The 13,604-nt window shown below is 30.2% G+C and overlaps 1 pseudogene; it reads left to right on the top strand.

Annotated features, from left to right (window-relative positions):
• Positions 1-13,604, top strand: part of LOC109123487 (disease resistance protein RPV1-like) — a 47,014-nt pseudogene that overhangs the window by 24,280 nt on the left and 9,130 nt on the right.

Raw genomic sequence — 13,604 nt, 5'->3', positions numbered from 1 at the left:
TTGTGATAGTTATGTATTTATTGAAACTAATTTTCTTTTGGTACAGTATCTTGAAAGGTTAAAGGTCATTGATCTAAGTTACTCAAGGAAGCTCATTCAAATGTTAGAATTCTCAAGCATGACAAATTTGGAGAGACTAATTCTTCAAGGTTGTGTAAGCTTGATCGATATTCACCCATCTGATGGAAATATGAAGAAGCTTACTACCTTAAGTTTGAGAAGTTGTGATAAGCTTAAGAATTTGCTAGATAGCATTGGAGACTTGGAATCTCTTGAGATTCTCGATCTCTCTTATTGCTCAAAGTTTGATAAATTTCCAGAGAAGAGAGGGAACATGAAAAGTTTAAACGAGCTTTATTTAAAAAATACTGCTATTAAGGATTTGTCGGATAGCATTGGAGACTTGGAATCTCTTCAGATTCTCAATTTCTCATATTGCTCAAAATTTGAGAAATTTTCGGAGAAGAGAGGGAACATGAAATGTTTAAAGGAGCTTAATTTAGAAAATACTGCTATTAAGGATCTGTCAGATAGCATTGGAGACTTGGAATCTCTTAAGATTCTTGATCTCACTAATTGCTCAAAGTTTGAGAAATTTTTGGAGAAGGGAGGGAACATGAAAAGTTTAAAGAAGTTTAATTTAGAAAATAGTGTTATTAAGGATCTGCCGGATAGCATTGGAGACTTGGAATCTCTTGAGAGTCTTTCTCTTTCTAATTGCTCAAAGTTTGAGAAATTTTCGGAGAAGGGAAGGAACATAAAAAGTTTAAAAGAGCTTTATTTAAAAGGGAGAATTGTGTTTTGGGCCTAGTTGGGCCCAAAAATTAACATTTGGTCCATATAACTTTCATAATTGATGGAAATGATATAAGATATTCAAATACCAATATATTCTTTAAATTTCTATATATTACCTTTTAAGGATATAAAATAGTGATGGACTAAAATATCCAATACCTTTCACATAAGTTTTTTTTCTCTTTATTGCACCACTATTCATGCAACCATAATAATTCTATTTTAACAATTTAAATTTTTCATTGTTTTTAATTTTTTTTTTTATAAATAATTGAAGATCAGCATTATTTTCTATTTTAAATTATAAATAAAGAAAATTATGTTCAAAAACTATTTTAAAAAATACTTTCTAAAAAAATGGTAATATGATTTATATTTTTTATATTTTCTTTTTGAAAAAATATTTAATTAAAAAATGAAAACTATTTTTAAAAATAAAAATTGAAAACCTTGTTTAGTACTATTTTTTATATGAAAATAATAAAAATAATTAAATTTAATTCATTGATTATCCATTTTTATTTTTTTTTCATTAGTTATTTTAATAATAAAATAAAAATATATAGTATGTTTACAATTAAACAAAGAAATCGATCAATTATGTGTTTTTTGTGGGACTACTTTTACATGAAAAATAATTAAATAACTAAATTATATATATTTATTACTCTTTTTAATTTTATTTTCTTTATTTATTTTTTGTCTAATAGAAAATTTTAATATATCCATAATTAACAAAGTAATAAATCAATTGTGCACATTTTAATCTATTAAAATAAATTACTTTCTAATTTAAATAAATAAAATGAAATAAGTAGATAAATTTGGGGTTATTTCTATTTTTAACATATCTTATATCAATATTTTTTATGGTTAAATAATTTTTTTATTTTTTATTTCTTTAATTCCAAAAATAAAATGAAATAAATAAATAAATTTGGTATTTTCTAACTGATCTTATATTCATATTTCTTATGGTTAAATAAATTTTTTATTCTTTTTTCTTTATTTCCAAAAATAAAAGGAAATAAATAAATAAACTTGGCTTAAATAATAGTTTTTAAGTAATTTCTTTATCTTATTTTTAATTACATTTTGCATTCAAAATAAAATAAAATAACGTTTTATTTGAGTCATTGTACAAGGTATTTACACTAAGTGTACATGACAAATATACTAACTGTACAAAGGTGTATAAGACTATTATTTGTGAAGGATTTTAAGTGATTCTGAAAAACATGTTTGTTTATTTCCCCTAACCGAGGATAAATGACATTCCTTACACACATTGATTAAGCATACATTTATCTCATTCACTTTATATAACTTGTATATGGTCATTTGAATAGGTACCTCACTTATGATGATTGTAAAACAAAATTATACAATAATTTTTATTCTTTTTTAAAACCAAACCAATGCAAACATGGTTAACCGACTTATTGTAAGATATTCATGAGATGAAGTATGAAATTTGAGTTATTGTACAAGAGTATTACTCTAACTGTACAAGACAAATTTACTAATTGTACAAGGGTGTACAAGACTGCTTTTTGTTAAGGATTTCAAGTGATTTTGAAAAACTTTCCCATTTTTTTCCCCACTCAAATTCTCTCACTCAAGAATTGTTTCGAATTTTATTTTTAAATTTCATCATCAAAATTTTGTAATTGCTTATTTTGTTTTTGTAGTTTTAGCAATGTTCTTTCTTTCCACTATTTTTTTTTTTTTTTGTGAAATTTTATCCAAATGAATCTATATTTAAAATTATAATCATATTTATCAAATTTTTTACTAAGATTATCTTTAATTCTTTTAATATATTTATACTCATTTATTTAAAAAATGAAAAACTATTTTATTTTATTTTTTTGTAAACTATTACCTTTCAAGTAAAAAATTAGATAAGTTTGAAAGTCAATAAAAAAAAAAATTAAATGTCACTTTTAATAATTTTTAGATAAAATTTTATATAATATATTTTATTTGAAATTTAATTTCTAAAGTTTCACAAAAAATTGTATTGACAATTTTCTTATTGTGAATTAAAATACTTTGCATTAGTCTATCTAGATAAGAGAAATTATTAATATAATATTAGAACTTCATATCTTAGTTATTTTTTCAATAAATTTATCTTTTTAAAAATTTTAAAATAAAAACATTAAAAATTAAAAAGCTAAACGGACATATATAATAAAGTGAAGTAATAGTCAATTTTTAAAATTTTTAAAATATGGTTAATGTAGAAAATATAAAAAATAATTAAAAAAAAGAGAAAAATATAAATGAAAGGGCAATATAAATTTAAAATAAAAATGAAAATTAAACTAAAAGATAAATACAAAAAGATAAAAAATATTTGAATGAAAAATCCCAAAATTTTTATCATTGCTTATAATAAGAGCAAAAAGATTCAATATCTTTAAAAATGAAAAACAAAAAAACATTATTGCTTTTTATTTGACATAAAATAGAAATATAGATTGAAAGAAAAAGAAAAAAAAAGTTAGAAATGAGTAATACTTAATAGGGAATAGAAAAAGGAAAAAAACACAAAAAAAAATTGAAATTCACACTCACTTGTGCCTATGTAAGGGTTAAGGGTATTTTAGGGATTAATGAAGGACAATATCCTTCATCTTAATTTTCATACTTTGTGTGGGTCTTAGGCTTAAATATTCATAATATATGGACCAAATGTTAATTTTTGGGCCCAACACAATTCTCCCAAAGATATATTAAATGAATGAAAGTCGGAGTGTACGGTATAGGTAGTTTTGGAAAGTAAAAAGGATATAATAATATAATAAAGAAAGTATGGAGTGACGCAGGATGTGTTGTTTGAAGAGAATGAAAAAATAAGTTAATAAATGTTATGGTGGAGAATGGGAATGAAAACTGAAAAACGTGTGACAACTATGTATGAGGGATGTTAGGGACATTAGGGCTAATAATTGCATTGTTGGGTTAGTAACTTTTTCATTTTTCCCAATTTTTTTCCCTATATATATATATATATATATATATGGAAAAAAAATCCGTTTGGTGAATTTAATGCGCCTCATATTTTTGTTGAAAGGGTAATTTTTTTACTTAAATATTCTTAACGATTTCAAGTATTTATACGTATGTTTTAAATATCATACAATAATATCATAGACCTAGCTAGTAGCTAATGTTGTTAATGTCTTTGACAAACATTAGTTAACTAATATGAAAGAAATTAATTAACAAAAATATTTACTTCTTGTATGATTTTGTGGAAACACATATTAAAAATGAAAGAAAAAAAAAAGTGACAATTATTGTAAAATTTAGGGGAACAAAGGTTAGAAATGGGTTTAACTTTTTTTCCCCACATTTTAACATGTCTGATACCTTGCTTACATGCATGATTCCAACAAATGGTCAAACTAGAGATTCAAAAATAGGCTTGAATATTACAGTTTGGATTGAATATGGGATAAGGGGTAGAGTTGAACAAATGAACTTGAGCTTAGAATGAATGCCAACCCAAGGGACGAGATCTTAGCATAGGTGTGGCCAAATTAATTTGTTGGGTTGCATAAGAAAGTGAGTTAAAAAAAAAAAAAAAAAAGAAGGCAAGAAAGAAAGTGGAGGAAAAATTAAAGAAAGAAAAAATATGAGAAGGAACAAAACAAAACAAAACAATTAAGGAAACAATGAACGCATGCGTGGATGGCGCATGCACATTCTTCCTTCCAATTAAACAAAATAATAATAAAATAAAAAATAAAAAATAAAAAAATAAAAACCCAAGTCAGCCATCAGCGAGTGTGTGCGCGCCCATGTATTTTAGTTAAGGGTCTCCAAAAAGCCCGCGGCCCGCGGCCTGGCCCGGCCCGAGCCCATTTCTGGATGGGCCGGGCCATGGGCCCCAATTTAGGCCCGGCGGACTGGCCCGCCCGTAGGCCCGCCACTTAAAAAAAAATATATATATATATATATATATATATATATAAAATATATATTCAAGAAATAGAAAATGATACATTAATAAAAATATTCATTGCTAACTATTTTATTCATTGAATATATACATTACATTTGAAAATGTGGGAAAAGCTTACATCACTACAAAATAAATACATCCCAACTAGGTTGGCACCTACTTATTTGTCAATCATTTGTACTTTTCAACCACAAAAATAAAAATAAAAATATGACATACATTTAGTAAAATATTTTAATCATTATCTCTTAGCGGTGATGGCGAACTATCGCAAATCCATGAAGATCTTGATGATTTTAGTTTTTCCATATCGACAAGCATATTTTCTTCTTGAATAGAATCAAATATCCTTTTATCTGCTATTGCCCAGTCTTTCACACATATATTTGCTTCAATAGAATCCGACGCTAAGCTGCATCGTTTATCACTAACTACTCTTCCACCTGCACTAAAAGCAGCTTCTGATGCAACTATACTCACAGGAACTGTTAGTACATCACAAGCAATGATAGAAAGCACATGATATTTGTGTTGTTGTGATTTCCACCATATTAAAATATCAAAATCTTCATCATCTTCAAATGAAATTAAATCAATATTAAGATATCTATCTAAATCAGTTGTGTTGTTTGGAGAACTATTAGTTGTCTTCTTTTGACTTTTTAACATTTCTAGAGCTCCTTTATAAAAAGATGAAGAACTTGTAGATGTAGGTGGTAATTTAATAGAACTAATATCATCACCATATTTTTCTTTATAATAGTTATATAAATTATATAATAATGAATTTATTTCATTTTTAATTTCTTCAATTTTTATTTGGTCATTAAAATATATAATTGTTAACCATTCATCCAAAGCTTCAAATTTCAATCTAGGGTCCACAATTAAACCAAAAAAAAAGATCTCTTAAAAGATCTGCAATATGCCAATCATAATCATTTAATGCATCAATATCTGCTTCACAATCATTGTTAATTAATTGTATTTCCTATAGTTCTACTACTTTTCTATATTTTATAATAGTTTGTAAAAGTTTATAAGTGGAATTCCATCTAGTGGGCATATCCAAATTTATATTTCTTTTTTTCATATTTAACATTTTGCAACAATCAAAAAATAATTCATGTTTTGCTTGAGAACTATTAAGACCCGCAACAATGCCTCTAATTTTTGATAATGTATCATCAACGTGTTTTAATCCATCTTTTACAATTAAATTTAAAATATGTGCTCAACAACGCACATGAAATATTTTACATTGATCTTCTTTCATTTGTCAATATCGTTTTAATCTAGATACTGCTGCATTATTATTAGAAGCATTATCTAATGTTATTGTAAATATTTTATCACGAATGCCAAAATCTATAATTTCATCATTTATTAAAGATGCTATATTTTTACCATTATGTGGAGCATTTATTATTTTAAATGAAATAATTCTTTTATTTAATTTCCATTCATTATCAATATAATGAGCAGTTATACATAAAAAACCACTGTGAGTTAAAGATGTCCAAATATCAGATGTTAAACAAATTCTTCCTTCAAAATTTGCAAAAAATTTTTTTTAATTTTCTTTTTGTGTTTCAAAATTTTTTATAAGAATTCTTTTAACTGTATTTCCAGAGCAACCTTGAAACTGAGGATTAACAGCTCGTTGCATTGTTCCTGTAAAATCATGAGTTTCCATGAAATTGAAAGGTTGTTCTGCTCTTATTATATAACCAATCATTTCTTCACGACAATAAGATTCATCATAAGAAAATGTTTTTAAATTTCCACTTTCATCTTTACCTAATTGCATATAATTTCTAATATCTACATTATTTTTAGTTTTACAATTTTCATGATGCCTTTTTAAATGACTTGTACTTGCATTTGAGCCACCACTAAGAAGTTTGTTACTAATTTTACATTTTGCTTTTATTTCTTTTTTATTATTTTCTAAATTTATTTCTATTCTATCAAAAAAATTCCATATATTTGAAGTAAATTTTTTGTTATCACATGCATTAGATGAAGAACAAGAACCATTTGCCATAATTATAATTATTGATAAAATATTATGCTAAAAATAATAAATGTAAAATTAAAATGTAACAAATAAATAAAAGTAAAGGTAAAGTATGTTACTAAATTGGAGAACCGAAGCAAAAATTCCTTCAAATTTGAACTCTTTGAACCACCAATGCTTGTTTTTCACCACCAATAATATTGAATAATTTGAGACAAAATGCAATAATCGGAAATATTGTGGAATGGGAGAGAGCTTAAGAGTTGAGAGAATAGAAAAAAATTGAGGGTATTTAATATTTATAGGGATTTAAATATTAGGATTTAATTTTTATTTTTTTTTTAATTTCAAGACCGTTCAACGGTCATAATATTGAATTATGAGTGGCATGCATGTTCAACGGTCATGTGACCGTTGAACAGCCAGCTCACTTTTATTTTTTTTCAAAAATCATATAACATTTCTAATATATAAATAACTAATGCAAAATAGTTACACAAAAGAGGGCTAGCTTAGTTGGTGGCTATCTCCCTTATGGATCCATAAGGGAAGGGGATGTTCGAATCCCCTTCCCTTCAAAACTGAAAACTATTTTAATTTTTACCCAAGCCCGCCCAGTCGGCCCGCCCAGCCCGCCCAGCTTGAGGGCCCACGGGCTGGGCCACGGGCCTTAGATATACCAAGGGCCCGGCCCGGCCCGTTGACCAGTCAACGGGCTCAGTGGCCCGCCCCAGGCTGGGCCATGGGCCTTACTCCTCCGGGCCGGGCTGCTCGGCCCGGCTCGTTGGAGACCCTTAATTTTAGTGCCTACTCCTTTCGGATAATGCCAAAGTTCTTTTCACTCTAAGCACTGTTCTACCCAGGCCCTACTGCTACCTACTCTTTTGAACTTGTACACATTCTTATTAATATTTACACCTTGACTCATTCAAACATCATCCCTAAACCCTTTCAACCCAAAATCAATTACCTTGCCAACTATTAGCAAATCCTTGGAATCTTAATTTTAGAAACTTTAGTTTCAAAATTCTTGAGTCAAAGAGTCAAAAGAGTACACTAAATCAAGAGTACACTAGAGTATCTATTTTAGACATAGTAGGAGGAAAGACAACTTATATATTTTAGAGGGTTAAAAAAATTATTAAATGTCTAATATATTTTTTTGTTTTTTATTTTTAAAATAAAAATATTTTATATAAAAGTAGAATCTTATACAAAAATAATAAATTTAATTTATATTTTTTATACCTTAAAATTTTTTAAATAGTTTTTAAAATTACTATTTTTTTTAATATAAATCTCTAAAAATTCTTATATCTTATGTAAAGGTATTATTATTTTTATTTTAAAAATATATCTAAACCTACATCTATTGACACTTTAGGATTAAATGTTCATGCTACAATCCTTTATTTTCATTTTTTTTTACTAGTACTATACTTTTTTAAAGGTGAATCTCAATAATGGACTACACCTAGAAGGAGAAGGGGATTGTATAGGTGTTGTTGAACAAACTTAAAAAATCTCCCAATAAAAATTACCTAACCTTAGAATTTCTCAATGTCTATGAACTTCTTTTCAACAAAGAATAAAATTCACAAGCAAGTATGAATGCAACAACACTTTTCCAACAATTTATAAATGTAATTCACATGCAAATGCTTCAACACTTCTCAAAATTAATTCATAAGAACAATTCTCTTCTTAACTCATTTCCAATTACTACAAGATATCATTACCAAAATGAATAGAAAAATTATTCAAGATATCCAATGGATAATCACCCCTATTTCAACTCATTTTTCTTCCATTCAACATATATGCCCAAGTAACCAATGATATCAAAAACTGAAAATAAATCAAAGAGTAGAATGAGACAATGAGACAATGACACTAAATTTTAACGTGGAAAACCTCCAAAAAGATAAAAAAAAAAAAAAAAAAACCATGGGCCTACAACTGATAAAAAACGTCCACTATGAAAAACAAAAGTTGAATACAAGGTTTTACCTAACTCAAGCTTACTAATCATTCCTGGACCACTTTACTAGTACCTTTCACTTTCAGCTTCCCACATTCTTTTTTTGGAGCACACTTGGAGTCCACACCAAGCTTGATCTCGATTTCTTCTTGAATCCACACAAGAAAAAAATGGGTTTTAGCCAAACCCAAATAGATTAGAAATTGAAAGATGAATGAAAAAATGAATAAACCCATTTTTTCCTCGAGAAAATCCATTGAAAACAATAGGAAAGTTGGATTTTCTTGGCAACCAAACACTCTAAAATAAGAAAGGAGAAGAAAATCAAAGGGAATGGTTGTTGCTATGTCTCCTACTACATATAACACAAGAAGCAAGTTTTGGGTTTTTAAATTAAAGGAAGCCCTTGATCCAACGGATGAAATTTCATCAAAAAAATGTAAGCTGGATTGATCCAACCTAAAGCTAGACCGATCTTGGAATAGTGCATTTTGAACATTTAGTAAAAAAAAAAACAACTTCCCAAACCTTCCTAACTCCTTAAAAAATATTTAAGTAAAACAACATTTAAATAATATGGTTGATTCAATTCCATCCAACTCCAACTTCAACTATATACCTTAGTCTCTTGACAAATTCAACAACTTGATCTTCGTTAGGCAAGTAGTCCATAGAAGGATTGGAAAAATTGAGTTAGGAGACACTTATGAACTTTGTTTGGAATTGCCAACCTAGCTAAACACTCACTTTTTTTAAGGCACTTTCTAGTGGCTACTTTTGAATAAGGCTAGACATATTTTTAATTTTAGGCACTAGGTGTATCTGCTGCTACTACCTACTCTTTTTGAATAATGCCATACTTTTGATACTTTTAAGGCATACGCTTTATGATTTTTGAGGTTGTGTTATAATCTATCCCTTCAATTTATATATTTATTAATTTTTTTATTTTAAATCCAAGGAAGTATCACTTGGGTTTTTTCTTTTTTTTCTTTTTTATTTTTTTATATTTTGCCATTTTATAACATAAATGAAAATAAAAAACATTAAGTGAAATTAAATCCATTTTTATAATTTTTTTTTTATTTTTAAATTAGAAAGAATTAAACACAATATATTTAATCTTATTTATTAAATTAAAGATTTAGAAACAAATATAAGATGCTACTTTTTTTATAAATGAAGGATGATCTTGAGTGGAGTAATAGTGAGAGTTTCAGAGTGTTCCTATCTTCTCTAAAAAAAAGTCTTTAGACTACTCATTTATCAATAATCAAGGAACAAATGACAACACTAACTGAGGACTGACCAACACTAACTGTTTGAATCATAAAACAGATAATCAAAAAATAAAATGCAAATTTAAATAATGAAATAAACAAGACATGGCTCTGATACCAACTTTTTGTAGGATCGAAATTGAAATCGAAAGAGAAAGGTGAAAGACTTCAAATTTCAAAATCAATATGAACTTTGATGAATTCTCATAGTAAAGACTGGAGGAGTCACAAGCAGTCTCACTTAAAACCTAGTCTACTAGATAGAGATTCAATAGAGTTCATTATCCTCAAACAAGATATTTAAAATAAGAAAGAAAAAAATTGAATTTGGAATTTAAAATGTTATTAAAATAGGAGAACACACAAACTTTTGAAAATTACAAACTTTGAGTAGAGCTTCTTTGAGCAAAACTCTTTATTACAAGGCTTTGGCTTTTCTCACAACTAGTTTCTTTCAACTCTCACAATTTTTTGCTAATGTCTCACATTGAAGGGAGAGACCCCTTATATAGAGCCATAGAGACAGATTTGAAGAGCTTTAAAATCCACGAATTTGAAAGACTTTGGAATCCATAGAAAGTAACTTGTCATCATATGCCAGTTGTCAATGGTTTTGAAATCCACAAGTTTGAGTCCATTGTTTTGTAGGTAGTTTTCTTGAGATGTCCACATAGCCCACTAGGATTTGAAAATTTTGAAGTCCACAACAAGATGAAAGTTTCATCTGGTTGTTGAAAATTTGATTATCTTGAGATCTTTTAAGAGCTTGCCACGATGATTACTACTCAAAAAGTGCTATTTCATAGCTTGTAATTAACCCTTTTAAACACTTTTGAGTAGTAGTTATCACTTTTTAACCCAATTAACATATTAAGGACCCTTGCAATCAATTCTAATCAAATTGTGTTAAGTTTTGGTGTTTTGATAGCTTTTTGATCACCAAAGCAATCCGAGATTGAGGAGAGTTCTTTGGAATCCATAGCAAAACAATGGAAAGCTCAGAAACATGAAGAACCTAATCTTTGAAGTCCTTTGCCATAAGCAAATCCGGAATGCAAGGAATATGGGATCCTCCCTAAAAAAATGCCACGTGGCTCTCTCTCTCTTGTGTTGATGCCTTGCGTCCCAGTGATCCACGTAGTTGCCAAGTGGACGCACGCTTTCAACCCAGATTGAGTTCTGGTTCAGTCTTCCCTGCAAAAGATGTCCGGACAGGGCATCCAGACACACCATCGGAGGGCGGCGGAATGTGGGCTGTGGCAGGCTGTCAGAATGACGTAGCAAGGCTTGTGCACTTTAGTCAATGATCTGGACAACATATCCAGATAGGATATGCTATCGTCTGGGGTGTGATGATCGCGAGTGTCGTGTGCTTCTCCCTAAGGGAGTCCGAATAGGGGAGCGCGCCACGTGTCCTCTTGGGGAATCCGGGTGGAGTTGCTCCGGATAGCGATGAGCGCTCCGTGTCATCAGGGAAAGGGGTCCCTACACAATGCACACATAGACGGTCTCCCTTGCGACGTTCCACCTTCTCCGGATATTTCACATTCGGCGCCTGACGCCGGATGGGAAAGGAGGATGTTTCAACTTCCCCAGTCAAACATATCCGGATCCTCTGATAGCGCTTACCCGGAGAGTTTCCCAGCCATTTTGCACAATGCCGCAGTGTTCTCCTGAAGCTTCCCGATATGTGCGATCGATATTTTGAGATATTTTTCTTTAGATATTTGATGTCTAAATCCCCAAAGTCTCCTTGTAACCCACCTATCATAGGATTTCTTAGTCTTTAAGTGAAAAAAAATGGTAAATAAACCCATATTTAAAGGGGGAGCTTGTTCTGAGACGGATGATCTTTTTGTATAGTCTTGGAAGGAAGTAAAATACAGAGCCTTTGCTTTACCTTACCTACTTGTTTTGATTGTTTATATTCATTTAATTTTTCTTACTAGCAAAACAAGCTCTGAGGAAGTATCCTCAGAGAATGAGTGGCTAGACTTTTAGTTCCTTGGAGCTAAGGTTGCCGGGAAAGGTTCCAAGTGCAAAAATTTATAGCTTTGTGGTTTTAGCCATTAATGAAGAAAAAGTGTAATCCTTTAATGATTTCTAGGTTTTTTAGTTAACTTAAAACACCTTCAATTCACTTGAGCCAACCCTTGGTAAGGCAAGTGATCTTCGTCCATGGAGATGCACTAGTTTACCTCTTGCGAGCTTTTGGGAAGTGACTTGAAGGTAGGATTTTCTAGAATTGCCAACACTTGGTAAGCTTTTGGACTCCAAGGAGACATCCATTAGTTATCTCTTGCGAGCTTGAGAAGGGAAGTCCAAAGTTAAAGATCACCTTGAATGGCAAATGCTAGGTGAGAGGCACGAGCCATTGCAAGTTGCATCAGTGAGAGGGAAATAGAGCTGAAATCCATTTAAAGGATACATCTGTACAACACCGATTAGAGAATTAACTATATGTTAGTTCTCTAATGCGAGGAAATGAACCAAATGACCGAAGCTCTGTTTTTGCATAAGGAACCTCCTTTGTGAACCCAAACCTCCAAGGAATGTTCTTCTTCATAAGTAATTTCCATTACCTTCTTTTTAGTTAGCTTGAAACAAAACCTCGTTTAACCAAAGTTTGTGTTTTATTTTTTAAGCTAACCTTGAAATGAAAAAGCACCAAATTAACTTTGAATTGGTATCAGTTGTGAGTTGAAAGCCCTTCCCAGTGAACGATCCTAGAGCCACTATGCTATACTAGCTAAAGCTAGCCTAATGCATGGTGATATAGGTTATAAATTTTGTTGATTACTCCCTCAATCAAGGAGCACCAGCTGAACATCAATTAGCTGAGACACCAATTGGGAACGAATCAAATGGCGCCGTTGCCGGGGAAGGTGCCAACTTTATAGTGATATTATTTCAGAGTACTTATGGTTTTCATCACAAGTTTGGTGAGTTTTCTGTCATTTTACTAACTCTTTTAGTTTTTTTTTTTCCTTTACTCGTTTATATTCTAGTATAGCTTTTAATTTAGTTTTAGTTAATCGAACTCTTTTTGGTAGCTTTGTTTTTGTTTTCCTCTGTTTTTGTTTTTTTTTTAGTTATAGTTGATATTAGTTGTGTATGCCAAAGTGGATACGAGATAGTGGAGGAAGGCTTGTTAAACTTGAAACACCTCATACTAAGGAGTTGGAATTGACCTTGAATATCATGGAAAATACACTTGACGATCAGCATAGTCACCATAGTCATCAGGAGAATCCCAATGAATTCAGATCAATGAGGGACCGCATGCATCCACCTCGTATGAGTGCACCATCATGTATAGTGCCCCCTACAGAGCAGCTAGTGATCAGACCCCATATTGTGCCACTTCTACCAACTTTCCATGGAATGGAGAGTGAGAATCCCTATGCCCATATCAAGGAATTTGAAGATGTTTGTAATACATTCCGAGAGGGAGGAACTTCAATCGACCTGATGAGGCTTAAACTATTTCCTTTTACTTTAAAGGATAAGGCCAAGATTTGGCTTAATTCTTTAAGGCCAAGGAGTATC

This window comes from Vitis vinifera, chromosome 12 (genome assembly GCF_030704535.1).
Source record: "Vitis vinifera cultivar Pinot Noir 40024 chromosome 12, ASM3070453v1".
NCBI classification, from domain to species: Eukaryota; Viridiplantae; Streptophyta; class Magnoliopsida; order Vitales; family Vitaceae; genus Vitis; species Vitis vinifera.
The sequence above is the reverse complement of the archived record's forward strand: the minus strand, read 5'-3'. Positions and strand labels throughout refer to the sequence as shown.